Source organism: Triticum dicoccoides, chromosome 5B (genome assembly GCF_002162155.2).
Source record: "Triticum dicoccoides isolate Atlit2015 ecotype Zavitan chromosome 5B, WEW_v2.0, whole genome shotgun sequence".
In the NCBI taxonomy this organism is placed as follows: Eukaryota; Viridiplantae; Streptophyta; class Magnoliopsida; order Poales; family Poaceae; genus Triticum; species Triticum dicoccoides.
The window spans coordinates 519,259,582-519,274,206 of record NC_041389.1 but is presented as its reverse complement, the minus strand read 5'-3'; the positions used below and the strand labels follow the sequence as shown (position 1 = coordinate 519,274,206).

At 43.5% G+C, this 14,625-nt stretch overlaps 1 pseudogene; it reads right to left on the bottom strand.

Annotated features, from left to right (window-relative positions):
• Positions 1–2,261: 2,261 nt before the first annotated feature.
• LOC119309903 lies at positions 2,262–4,360 on the bottom strand (annotated as a pseudogene).
• Positions 4,361–14,625: the final 10,265 nt, after the last annotated feature.

Genomic DNA, 14,625 nt, shown 5'->3' with positions numbered 1-14,625 from the left:
CCAGGCATCAGATCCGGGATCTCCCACCCCTCCGGCAGCCATAATGGCCACCGGAGGTGAAGGAGACCACCGGTCTTGCCGACGGGAACAGAGGAACTCCTGGATCTCGCCCTGCCCTCTTCTGTAGGCAGTTTCGAGAGAGGACGGGAAGAGAGAGGGGAGCTCCGTTTTGGTGCGATAGGGAAGGGTGGATGCCACCAGGGTTCGAATCCTGGTAGTACCGTTTTTGTTGCCTCCTTTTTTCCTAGGCACCTCCTCCACACCTTACGCCTTCATGGGCCGGGCCTACCCGCTGTGACGCTCCTGTTCTTTTTTCATTTTGTCTTTTCTTTTCTTTTCTCTTTTATGTTTTAGTTTTTTCTTCTTTAAATTTATTTGACAATTCTAAATTATAAAAAGTTTTCAGTTATAATTTTTCAGAAATTATAAAATATGAGTGAATTCAAAAAAAAAACTTCAGGAAATAATAAAATTTTTGCTGTTTCAAAAAATATTGGTGATCTTACGAAAGTGTTCGCAAATTATGAAAAATCACAATCTGGAAAAACATGTCAGGAAGTACAATCATGTTCATGATTTTGAAAACAAATATTGTGTATTCAAAACATATTCGTTAATCTGGAAAAAAAATGTCAATGAATTTTTTTAGAAAATATTCAAAAAATTATATGTCTTTTGCGAAATTCAAAATCTAACCCCCAATTTAAAAAAGTCATCAATTCAAAAAATGTTAACTAAGTCAAAAAATATTCATGAATTAAAAAACTATTCATGCATTTCAATAAATGTTTCTGTAAACAAAACAAATGTTCGTGATTTTATAAAGATGTCCTAATTTCAAAAAGATGTTTGTCGATTCAAAAAATTGTTCGCCCGTTCAGAAGTATTTTATGTCTAGGATTTGATTAGTTTTTGAAAAGTCTTTATATGTCTAGGCATTGAGAATAGTTCGTGGTCGATGAGATTTGTTTTTAAAGATTTAAATATTCCCTTGCGCGAGACGATGGCAAGTGTTTCGTGCAGCGACAAGCTCATTGCCTAGGATACCACGTCGAATGCATTACGATCACGTGGACATTGTGTCCATCATCAATGAGAGTGGGAAGAAAGATATATGGCAACATGGTGAGCCACCGTGTTAAAATAAAGAACACTCATATGTCTAGATATTAAGTCATACTTATTTGGCTAGCATGTATTTTTTGTGTCTCCCGTTGCAACCCACACCCCCCTAGGGGGATTGACTACCGACATCATTAAAAATCTTTGGTCTATTTCTTTTTTGTCATAAATTTGATGTCTCGTGTTCTTTGCTCTCTTGCATCATTTATTCTTAATTATCAATCTGTAAAACTGACATATTGGTGCAATTTCCCTGAACTCGAATTATTCTATTTTGGGTCTATAAATTTTCTGATTTTTTTGTTGTTCACCCGTTGCAACGCACGGGCACTTTTGCTAGTAATAACCAATGAAAAGAACAGATAGGTATAAGCTCAACAGCTGGGCAGCTTAGACACCAAGCTCACATCTGAGCCGGCTACGAAACACCACCGGCTCATCGACAGCTTACAAGTTAGGAACTCCACTAAAAATGCTAAACAGGTCGGTCGAAAACAATCCACAACACCAGATTCCTAGCTTGCAAATATAATTGTATCAGCGTAAAATTGCTCTGCCACTAGCAGGATAGAACACAATACACACTTGACAGCAGAGTAAAACAAGGGAGAAAGTACTCCAACAAGACGGGCAAGAGAAGTGCAGTTTTGCATAGATAACGTCTGAAGACAAACGAACTATGTGTGTCCTCTGTAGCACTAGGACAGAAAAGGTTTTTCAAGAAAAAAAATAAACAGACCCTGTCCGACCATATAACTTAACTACTTACATCTAACCCTTTCATAAAAAAACTACTTATATCTGACAGAGACTGAAAATCGACAATGTTTTCCACCACATGATTTAAAGCAAAAGCCTACTTGATTTAACTATTTAAGCCCCTGAATATCATGTCATTCGAAAAGGGGGAAAACCGCCGTACCTATGAAGAACAAGTTATCAAATGCAGTATTTATGAGCTCACAGCTACATCTTGAAAAATAATCTTGACAGCTGACCAATAGTTGAGGCCCCACATGATAATGTCACAGTTTTACTTCATTGCAATGCATACAACAACAGGTTAGTGTTACTTTGAATCGGAGTATCGACAGTATTGCTTTCTGATGGTCGCATAGCAAGAGTGAAGCTACTGTTTGTCAAGCTTTCTGCTTGCATCCTCTTGAAACTCGAACCCAGCCTGACTTGGCAGCATTACTTTTGGATATGTCACCTGCTTGTGTGATTCGATCCCTGCTTGATTCAGCAGCCTTCCCTTTGTACATGTTATCAATAGGCTCCAAAGCTATGCAATCGCCTCCTTGTGGAATTCCATCTCTAGCTTTCCCTCTGTATCAGAGACAACAAAATGGGCCATGTTTAAGTGAATAAATTTTGCAGGTGCAGAAACAACAAATCATAAAGCAAGAGCACATCTTCCAATGAGTTCTGGTTATAGAACACAAGTTCACTCCACCGAGCTCTCTTTCTGAATGCAGAATTCCCGTCACTCCTATACATCTCCGTATACTGAACATCTTACTAGAATGGAGGTTCTAGTGCCATACAAAACACGTGACTCTGTTCCCGATTATATATCAAATATTTAGTGTGGTTATTAGCTTAACTAGTTAGCTTGCCTCATTTTCTCAGTCTAAGCTACATATTTGAACTGAATTCATCTAGAGACATTCTAACAAGAGAAATATCATGTTGTAAGTGAATCTAAAATAAGTCCGCAAAATCCATACTCAGTAGCATCCCCTGGTTAGACCTATCTAATGATGCGGGTGTCCGCTATCATACTACCTTCTCTGAGATCAAACTGGTATGTACAGCAAGAAAAATAGTTAAAACGCACTAGTTACAGATAATAACCTGGCAGACGACTCAGAAGTCAGATAGCTGGAGATCCCACTTTGAAGGTAGGTTTGAGTGAAGCCATATGTTCTTTTTCCATCAAATTTAGCGACTCCTTGTACAACCTTGTTCCTCATGTTCACAGCGAACACAACTGCCCTGCGGTTCATCTCTTTAGCCTTGGCCATGATGTAAACAACATCATCATCATGCAAACTCAGAGCAGGGTGACCTCCCTGGAGTCTCTCAAAGGCAGTCCGAGTGCCCTGACCATCCAATACATCATGAAGCAATTCACAATAACTCTGGTGCACTGGTATCTTGAACATATCGAGTGTGCGATCCTTCTGCCAGTTCTGCCAGGGCTCCATCATTTTCCATGTGTTGGCTTCAAAATGTTTGGTAGTCAAAGTGGTGTTGAAGGCTACTTGGCGCCGTTTGAACTTCAATCGCATCTCAAAGAAGTTGATATGGCCTTCCACAATGGCAATATCTCGAAAACGCTCAGGAGAGCCTTCGCACCTCTTGTTCAAAGGTGGCGGCAATGCACAGTACCGAAGAACAGTGCGGCCCGTGAGAATCTCACAGAACAGAATGCCGTTCCATAGGTCGACCCAGGCCACCAGACCATCTTTGCCTCCGATAACCAGCACCTTGCTTTTAAGTATGCGCGAGAACCTCTCCGGTTTATCAACATGCATCAGCCTGGTGCTCCATGTCCAGGTCTTGGAGTCAAACTGGTGGAGGTCATACTGTCCGTGGACGCCTGGCCGCCTGCCCAGTGGATGGCGGCGATGATAAAGCTGCCGTCACCACGGCAAACAATACCCGCTGAGCAGTCGGAAAAGACAAAGGAGCTGGCATCGGCTAGCCGGCGAAGAGTTGGGTTGGTGCCGGCCTGGTAGACATAGTAATGATTGATGTAACCGGTGGGACTGAGGTGTTTCTGAGGGCCAACGGCGGCGCGGAGGAGGACCAGGTCGTCCTGGGCGGCGACCACCATGGGCGTATTGGTGAACTCGCTGGGTTCCACGCCGTTGGAGTGGACCGTGAGGCAGGAGACGCGCGGCGGGTGGGCGATCCAGAAGGTAACCCGGATGCGGTGGTCCTTGAAGAAGGGGGCATCGGCGGTGGTGGCGTTGGTGCGGTCGTTGATGTAGGCGTGTATGTCGAGAAGGATCGACTGCGGAAACGAGTCCAGATCGTGGGGGTGGGTAGGCGACCGGACGTCCTCCGCTTCGTCGTCGTCCTCCTCCTCCTCCTCGTCTTCGTCGTCGTCCGTGTAGATCTCGTCCTCGGAGCAGGAGGAGTACTCGTCCTCCTCCGTCGGGATCTCGTCCTCGTCGATTCTGAGAGACGAGAGGTCGATTCCCTTCATTCCCAATCCCTTATCCTCCATGGCGATCGGTTGGTTGGTACTCCACAGCAATTGGTCTCGGAATTGAAGAGGGCGAATCAAGGGACCGGCGGCGGCGGCGGCGATCTAAGGTTGGCTGATTTGGGCATCAAGAGGATCGGATAGGAGGCAAGTGTGTGTCTCGTGGCGGCGGAAATAGGGACTCCAAACCCCTAGCCCGAGCGCAAAGAGGTTTCTAGGTTCGAGTCCCTACCGGCTACAGGTAAAGGGCGATGCTAGGCGCTGGCCGAGCGGCCCGTCGCCCACATCGGTCGCTCCCTGAGCCGTCAGATGCGTGCACGTAGCCGTCCGATCTGATCCCCTCCAGCTCGTCCTCCTTGAGAAAGCATCTTGTGCAACGGCAGAACTGATGCACCAGGCACTTATGGGCCGTTGGATGAGGAATAAGGGGACAGGATTCTGCCTCAAGGTGGGCTGCTGATACTTTTGTATACTCGTCCTCGTTTTTGTAGGAAACAACAAAGAGGCGCAAAATCTATTTCTCTGCAAGCTCTGTCACCTTACATGTCTCATCTCATTCTGTACTTTTTTCAATACAGTTCGCATGAACTGCTACCACCAGAAGACATGTTCATTTCAAATAGCTATATCAGTCGAGCCATGACCACTTTGAATCTGCACTCTTACTATCTGTGTGCAAGGAAATGCTCCAACAACACTCCGGATGGATCACTCTAGATTGGTGCTCCATTTCATTTTGAAGATACATATTTAACAACAAAAACATGGCACTAGTATCAACTGATCAGGTAGCAACATAGCATCGATTATCTAGTTCATGATGTGGAATGTGACGCCCCCGATTCAATCGTACACTAATCATACACGCAAACGTGTACTATCAAGATTAGAGACTCACGGAAAGATATCACAACACAACTCTAAAAATAAAATAAGTCATACAAGCATCATAATACAAGCCAAGGACCTCGAGGGCTCGAATACAAGTGCACGATCATAGACGAGTCAGCGGAAGCAACAATATCTGAGTACAGACATAAGTTAAACAAGTTTGTCTTAAGAAGGCTAGCACAAACTGGGATGCAGATTGAAAGAGGCGCAGGCCTCATGCCTGGGATCCTCCTAAACTACTCCTGGTCGTCGTCAGCGGCCTGCACGTAGTAGTAGGCATCTCCAGTGTAGTAGGAGTCGTCGTCGACGGTGGCGTCTGGCTCCGGGGCTCCAACATCTGGCTGCGGCATCCAAGAAGAGAAGGAAAGAAGGGGAAAAAGAGGGAGCAAAGCAACCGTGAGTACTCATCCAAAGTACTCGCAAGCAAGGATCTACACTACATATCCATGGGTATATGTGTAAAGAGGCAATATTGGTGGACTGAACTGCAGAATGCCAGAATAAGAGGGGGATAGCTAGTCCTATCGAAGACTACGCTTCTAACTGCCTCCGTCTTACAGCATGTAGAAGAGAGTAGATTGAAGTCCTCCAAGTAGCATCGTATAGCATACTCCTACCCGGCGATCCTCTCCTCGTCGCCCTGTTAAAGAGCGATCACCGGGTTGTATCTGGCACTTAGGAGGGTTTGTTTTATTAAGTATCTGGTTCTAGTTATCATAAGGTCAAGGTACAACTCCAAGTCGTCCTGTTACCGAAGATCACGACTATTCGAATAGATAAACTTCCCTGCAGGGGTGCACCACATAACCCAACACACTCGATCCCCTTTGGCCGGACACACTTTCCTGGGTCATGCCCGGCCTCGAAAGATCAACACGTCGCAGCCCCACCTAGGCACAACAGAGAGGTCAGCACGCCGGTCTAAATCCTATGGCGCAAGGGTCTGGGCCCATCGCCTATTGCACACCTGCACGTTGCGAGGGCGGCCGGGAGCAGACCTAGCCTCCCTTATACAAGAGCAGGCGTTCCAGTCCAATCCGATGCGCGCCGCTCAGTCGCTGACGTCAAGAAGGCTTCGGCTGATACCACGACGCCGAGTGCCCATAACTGTCCCCGCGTAGTTGGTTAGTGCGTATAGGCTAGTGGCCAGACTCAGATCAAATACCAAGATCTCGTTAAGCGTGTTATTATGAAGTAACCGCGAACGCCGACCAGGGCCAGGCCCACCTCTCGCGTAGGTGGTCTCAACCAGCCCTGTCGCTCTGCCACAAAGATCCACATAGAGGGTCGTCGGGACAAATGTCCTTTCAGCCCCCAATCCGTGAATCACTCGCGGGTACTCAACGAGCCGACCCGACTTTAGTCACCATGTGTATAGTATGTATATATGTATAGTATATACCTGTGATCACCTCCCGAGTGATCACGGCCCGATAGTATAGCAAGGCAGACTGACAAGAATGTAGGGCCAATGATGATAAACTAGCATCCTATACTAAGCATTTAGGATTGCGGGTAAGGTATCAACGACTGTAGCAACAATGATAGGCTATGCAACAGAATAGGAGTAACCGAACAGTAACATGCTACACTACTCTAATGCAAGTAGTAGAGAGAAGAATAGGCGATATCTAGTTATCAAGGGGGGGGGCTTGCCTGGTTGCTCTGGCAAGAAGGAGGGGTCGTCAACTCCGTAGTCGAACTGGGCAGCAGCAGCGTCGGTCTCGTAGTCTACGGGAGAGAAGAGGGGGAAGAAACAGTAAATACAATGCAAACATAAGCATGACGATACATGACATGACAATGAGCGGTGTTAGGTGTGCCCTAATGCGGTAGTAGGTGATACCGGTGAAAGGGGGAAACAACCGGGGAAGTATCCCCGGTGTTTCGCGTTTTCGGACAGATGAACTAGAGGGGAAAGTTGCGGGTTCGCTATGCTAGGGACGCGTGGCGGACGAACAGGCTGTGTATTCGGATTCGTCTCGTCGTTCTGAGCAACTTCCATGTACAAAGTTTTTCCATCAGAATTATGGATTATTTTATATTAATTTTAAAGATGTAATCATTTTTAGAATTTATTTAATTATTTTACATCAACATTATCCAGAATAGTGTATGCTGATGTCATCATGACGTCAGCAGTCAACACAGCGTCGACTGGTTCAAACTGACGTGTGGGTCCCAGCTGTCATTGACTGTTAACTAACCTAACAGATTAATTAACTAAGCTAAGTGATTAGGTTAACCTAATTAGGATTAATTAAGTTAATTAATTATTTAATATTTTTATTTATTACTTTTTTAAAATTCTTTTTTATTAAAATGTTTCGGGGGGCTGGGCCCCGTTGTCCAGCGGCCCAGGGCCTAATGGGTGCGGGCGACGGTTTCGGGCGTGACCCAATCGGGCGCACGCCCAGGGGCGTCGTGGCGGACGAGGCCAGCAAGGCCGGGCGGTCGCCGGAGGGGCACACCCGCGGGGGAACAGCAGGACGCCACCGGCGGCGCGGGCCGGCAGAAGCTGCCCCAGCAGCGGCAAGCTGAGGGGACGGCATGGCAGCACAAGTGCAGCCGCAGGAACCAGAAGGGGGCGTGGGCGGCAAGGGGACGAGGCCGCGGCGGGGCGCACGGGCACATAGGGAGGGCGCGTAAGAGGAACAGCGGAGGCAGGGGCGCGGGAGCGCTCCGCGAGCGGGCGCGGCCACGCACGAGCGGGCGAGCGGGCACGGCCACGCACGAGCGGGCGAGCGCGGGGGCTGTAGTGGTGGTGGCGACAGCGCTGCAGCATAGCAGTAACTGTTGCAGCTCGCGGCGGGGCACGACCAAGAGCGGCAAGGGGGGCGACGGCGTGGGCGACGCGGTGGTGCATGTGCATACGGTCGGCCTCGAGCAGAGGCAGGGAAGGAGGAGGAAGAGGTTGTGGCCTCACCGGGATTCATAGGGCACGGGGCAGTGGTGCTCGAGGTGGGTGACGGGGATGAGGCGATGACGTAGAGGACAGCAGGGAGGCAGACCGGCGTGGTGGCTCCGGTATCGAGCGGCAGGGCTGCGTCGGGCGTCAAGGGAGCGGTCGCGGTCGGCACGGCAAGGGGAGCCGTCAAGGGAGAGGGAACAGGGGTGCGAGGACGAGGGTGGGGGCCAGCGAGCCGGCACCAGGCGACGACCACGGGGACTGCCCCGATCCGGTCTGGATCGGGGGGAGAGGGAGAGACGAGGGAGTGAGGGGGAGTGGGTTGGTTCGTTTAGGGTTTCGGGGTGGAAAGGGGGTTATAGGGAGTGGGGGTGGGCCGGTGATACGTCTCCAATGTATCTATAATTTATGAAGCATTCATGCTATTTTATTATATGTTTTGAATGATTACGGGCTTTATTATACACTTTTATATTACTTTTGGGACTAACCTATTAACCGGAGGCCCAGCCCATATTGCTGTTTTATTGCCTGTTTCAGTATTTTGAAGAAAAGGAATATCAAACGGAGTCCAAACGGAATGAAACCTTCGGCAGCATGATTTTTGGGAACAATAGGATCCTGGAGACTTGGAGTTCACGTCAGAAGATCCTCGAGGAGGCCACGAGGGTGGGGGCGCGCCCCCCCTACTGGGCGCGCCCCCCTGTCTCGTGGGCCCCTCGAGCACCTCCCGACCGACTTCTTTCGCCTATATAGTCCCACGTACCCAAAAAAATCCACGGAGAAGATAGATCAGGAGTTTCGCTGCCGCAAGCCTCTGTAGCCACCAAAAACCTCTCGGGAGCCCGTTCCGGCACCCTGCCGGAGGGGGGGGTCCCTCACCGGTGGCCATCTTCATCATCCCGGCACTATCCATGACGAGGAGGGAGTAGTTCACCCTCGGGGCTGAGGGTATGTACCAGTAGCTATGTGTTTGATCTCTCTCTCTCTCTCGTGTTCTCTCTCTTATTCCCTCTATGACACGATCTTGATGTATCACGAGCTTTACTATTATAGTTGGATCTTTTGATGTTTCTCCCCCTCTACTCTCTTGTAATGGATTGAGTTTTCCCTTTGAAGTTATCTTATCGGATTGAGTCTTTAATGATTTGAGAACACTTGATGTATGTCTTGCCGTGCTTATCTGTGGTGACAATGGGATATCATGTGCCACTTGATGTATGTTTTGGTGACCAACTTGCGGGTTCCGCCCATGAACCTATGCATAGAGGTTGGCACACGTTTTTGTCTTGACTCTCCGGTAGAAACTTTGGGGCACTCTTTGAAGTACTTTGTGTTGGTTGAATTGATGAATCTGAGATTGTGTGATGCATATCGTATAATCATGCCCACAGATACTTGAGGTGACAATGGAGTATCTAGGTGACATTAGGGTTTTGGTTGATTTGTGTCTTAAGGTGTTATTCTAGTATGAACTCTTGAATAGATTGATCCGAAAGAATAACTTTGAGGTGGTTTCGTACCCTACCATAATCTCTTCGTTTGTTCTCCGCTATTAGTGGCTTTGGAGTGACTCTTTGTTGCATGTTGAGGGATTGTTATATGATCTATCTATGTTATTATTGTTGAGAGAACTTGCACTAGTGAAAGTATGAGCCTTAGGCCTTGTTTCCTACCATTGCAATACCGTTTACGCTCACTTTTATCATTAGTTACCTTGCTGTTTTTATAATTTCAGATTACAAATACCTTTATCTACTATCCATATTGCACTTATATCACCATCTCTTCGCCGAACTAGTGCACGTATACAATTTACCATTGTATTGGGTGTGTTGGGGACACAAGAGACTCTTTGTTATTTGGTTGCAGGGTTGTTTGAGAGAGACCATCCTCATCCTACGCCTCACACGGATTGATAAACCTTAGGTCATCCACCTGAGGGACATTTGCTACTGTCCTACAAACCTGTGCACTTGCAGGCCCAACAACGTCTATAAGAAGAAGGTTGAGTCACCAGTTCAAATCTGGTTCCTGGCAGAGAAAAAAAAAAGATCCACCGAATAGGTATTGATCCTAGTAGACATCAAGCTCTTTTCTGGCGCCGTTGCCAGGGAGGTGAGTTCTTGAAGGTATATCTTTAGATCTTGCAATCGGATCTTTTTGTTTCTTGTTTTATCACTAGTTTAGTATATAAAAGAAAACTACAAAAAATGGAGTTGAGTTTGTCTCATACACTTCATCTTTTTAATATCTTTCGTGAGAATGATGGTAAGGAAAATTATGCTCAAGTGCTAGAAGAAGAAATATATAAAATGTTTTTCACTAAATCTTTGAATGATGAGCATGATTGCAATGTTGTTAGTATGAACTCTTTGAATATCCATAGTACTAATGATGATTGCACTAGTCATGATGAAAATATCTCTTATGAACATGTCAACTTTTGTGGAGTGCATGTTTGCATGAACACACCGAATAGAGAAGATATATATTGCAAGAGGCATAAGCATTTAGAAACTAAATTTTTATAAGAAAAGTTAAATGGGAGTGCTGAAAATTTACATTTCCTTTGTCGTACTTGTGAACTATGCAATGAACGTGGTCATCTACATCTCCTATGCAAATTATTTCATGATCGAATCATGTCCAAAAATTGTGATGATTTTATTTCCCTTGCACATTATAATGAACTTAGTTTGCTTTTGGGTTATGAAGAAATGAAACGTTTAACTAAGGATCTTCCAGAATTTGCCCTTGAGAAACTCTTTGATTTTGATCTAGAGAAGATTTATATGTGTTGTACGGCGAATTGCATTGAAAATCCTTATATTACCAATTACCTAAAGAAAAGAAAGCAAATAGAAGATTAAGAGAATACTAATGAAAGGGAAGAGACTTCCCATTATCCTCCTATTATTTCTTATGATGAATCAGGTATCGAGGAGGAGCCTTCTATTCAACCAATCTCATCAATAAGGAGCTCAAAGAAAAGGGTTGAACCCCCACATAATGTGAAGAATAAAAGGAAGAGAAGGACCAGCAAAGGTAAAAAGGTATCCCTCCCAAATGATGTTGCTCCTACTACTCATTGTGATGATGATAATTGCTACACTATTGGTGCTATCCATACTATTAATGATGAGAGTGATTATGCTTATGATATGAAAAGGCCCAAGCTTGGGGAAGCTATGTTTGATGAGGATGACATATTTGAGAATATATTTGCGGAAATTAATGTGTGTCCCAAGCTTGGGGATGCTATGTTTAATGAAGATGATATTTTTAGCATCCCAAGTTTTGATATGCAAAGTTGTTATGATGATAGCATGCCTTGTACCTATGATGATTATATTGATGAAAGTGGGTTTGGAAGAGTGTCAACTTTAGGAAGTAGTGATCCCACTATTTTGGAGGATGTTGAATTTTATTGTGATGAATATGAAAGTGGATTTGGAAGAGTTTCAACTTTATTTAATGATGATTCCACTATCTTGGAAGAGGTTTCAATTGATTATGATGAGAACAAAGTTGCTACTTATGATGATTATTGTGATGAAACTTATGCTATAAAAAGTAGTGATGATTATATTTATAAAACTTGTCATGATTATGGTTACCCTTTTTCTGAACATTACTCTTTTAATGTGGAAACAATTTTTAGTGTTCAAGTCTCTTATGATACTCCCACCATTCTGAATGAGAAGAATTTTGCTTATGTGGAGAGTAATAAATTTTCTATGATTGTAGATCATGAAAAGGATGCTTTAGGTTCTGGTTATATTGTTGAATTTGTTCATGATTCTACTGAAAATTATTATGAGGGAGGAACATATGCTTGTAGGAATTGCAATAATGTCAAGTTTCCTCTCTATGTGCTTAAAGTTTCGAAGTTATGCTTGTTTTGCCTTCCTATGCTAGTTGATTATTGTTCACATAAGTTGTTTGCTCACAAAATCCCTATGCATAGGAAGTGGGTTAGACTTAAATGTGCTAGTCATATGCTTCATGATGCTCCCGTTATGTTTCAATTCTTATCTTTTATGTGAGCATCATTGTCATCATCATGCCTAGCTAGAAAGGCATTAAAGAAAAGCGCTTGTTGGGAGACAACCCAATATTTACCCTTACTGTTTTTGTGTGTCCACATGATTATGCTACTGTAGTAATCATGTTTTATAGCTTTTGTTTCAATAAAGTGCCAAGTAGAACCTTTGGGAAGACTTGGGTGAAGTTTATGTGATCTTGCTATAAAAAACAGAGACCTTTGCGCTCACGAGATTAGCTGCCATTTTTTACTGGAGAGTGCTTTTCGGTTGATTATTTTTGCAGATGATTAAACGACAAATTCCTCAGGTCCATAAATTTATTTCAGAATTTTTTGAGTTCCATAAGTATACTTTTGATACAGATTACTACAGACTGTTCTGTTTTTGAAAGATTCTGTTTTCATTGTGTTGTTTGCTTATTTTGATGAATCTATGGCTAGTATGTAAGGGTATGAACCATACAAAAGTTGAAATACAGTAGGTTTAACACCAATATAAATGAATAATGAGTTCATTACAGTACCTTAAAGTGGTGATTTATTTTCTTACACTAACGGAGCTTACGAGTTTTGTTTTGAGTTTTGTGTGGTTGAAGTTTTCAAGTTTTGGGTAGAAGATTCGACGGACTATGGAATAAGGAGTGTAAAGAGCCTAAGATTGGGGATGCCCAAGGCACCCCAAGGTAATATTCAAGGAAAACCAAGAGCCTAAGCTTGGGGATGCCCCGGAAGGCATCCCATCTTTCGTCTTCATTCATCGATAACTTTACTTGGAGCTATATTTTTATTCACCACATGTTATGTGTTTTGCTTGGAGCGTCATTTTCTTTTGTTAGTATTTTCTTGCTGATATTTATAATAATTTTTTGCATCTTTATTTTCAATAAAAATGTCAAGGATTGCATTGACCATGCTTATTTTGCTAGTATACATGTTGCTGTTTGAAAACAGAAAGTTTACCGCTGTTGCAAAAATTCCCTAGAAAAGTTAGAGAGTGATATAATGTTGAATCTTTTTGCATAATGAGCTCTAATAAACCTTTTACAGCGTAGTATTTTTCTTATAGTTTTTGGAGTTAGGGAAGTATGATGAAACTTGCATTCTTTACAGACTATACTGTTTTGGCAGATTGTTGTTATATTTGCATTGTTTGCATATGCTTGCTTGTTTAATGATTCTATTTTAGGATGGGAGTGTTAAATATGCAGAGACATTTAGTATTCAATGTTGAATAATAATGTTAGTAATTTGTTACAGTAGAAAATGATAAGGATTTGCATTGTTTTATACTAACTTATCTCACGAGTTTGGTGTGAATGAAGGTTTCAAGATTTAGGAAACCAACATATAAAAGAAATTAAGGAGACACAAAAGCTCAAGCTTGGGGATGCCCAAGGAACCCCAAGATAATATTTCAAGAAGTATCAAGCATCTAAGCTTGGGGATGCCTTGGTAGGCATCCCACCTTTCTTCTTCAACAATCATCGGTTAGTATCGGTTGAACCTAAGTTTTTGCTTCTTCACATGAGTTGTGCTATCCTTGCAATGTCATTTTATTTTGCTTTGTTTGCTGTTTGAATAAAATACCAAGATCTGAAATTCTTAAATGAGAGAGAGTCTTCATATAGTTACATAATTATTTAACTACTCATTGATCTTCACTTATATCTTTTTGGAGTAGTTTGTCATTTACTTGTGTGCTTCACTTATATCATGTGAGTAAATGGTTGAATGAGTTGAATGTCACAAATCTGAAATTATATATGTTTCATTTGCTTATCCCATGGGGAGTAATGACTTCACATCTAAGAAGTAGAGGTTGTAAATTTATTGAAGGTTAGCAAGCATTGTATTGGTCATTTGAACAATTCATGAAAGAATATTGAAGGAAGAGAGATTTCACATATAAATATATTATCATGGACATCTTTTATAATTGTGAGCACTCATTAAGTATGACATGCTAAAGAGTTGATGTTGGACAAGGAAGACAACATAATGGGTTATGTTTTCTCACATATCAGTTAAAGTATATTGTCATGGATCATTCAAACATGTTGAGCTTGCCTTTTCCCTCATGCTAGCCAAAAATTCCTTGCGCCAAGTAGAGATACTACTTGTGCTTCCAAATATCCTTAAACCCAGTTTTTGCCATGAGAGTCCACCATCCTACCTATGGATTGAGTAAGATCCTTCAAGTAAGTTGTCATCGGTGCAAGCAATAAAAATTGCTCTCTAAATATGCATGCCTTATTAGTGCGGACAAAATAAGCTTTATACGATCTTGTTATGGAAGCAATAAAAGCGACGGACTACATAATAAAGGTCCATATACAAGGGGCAATATAAAGTGACGTTCTTTCGCATTAAGATTTTGTGTATCCAACCCTAAAAGCGCATGGCAACCTCTGCTTCCCTCTGTGAAGGGCCTATCTTTTA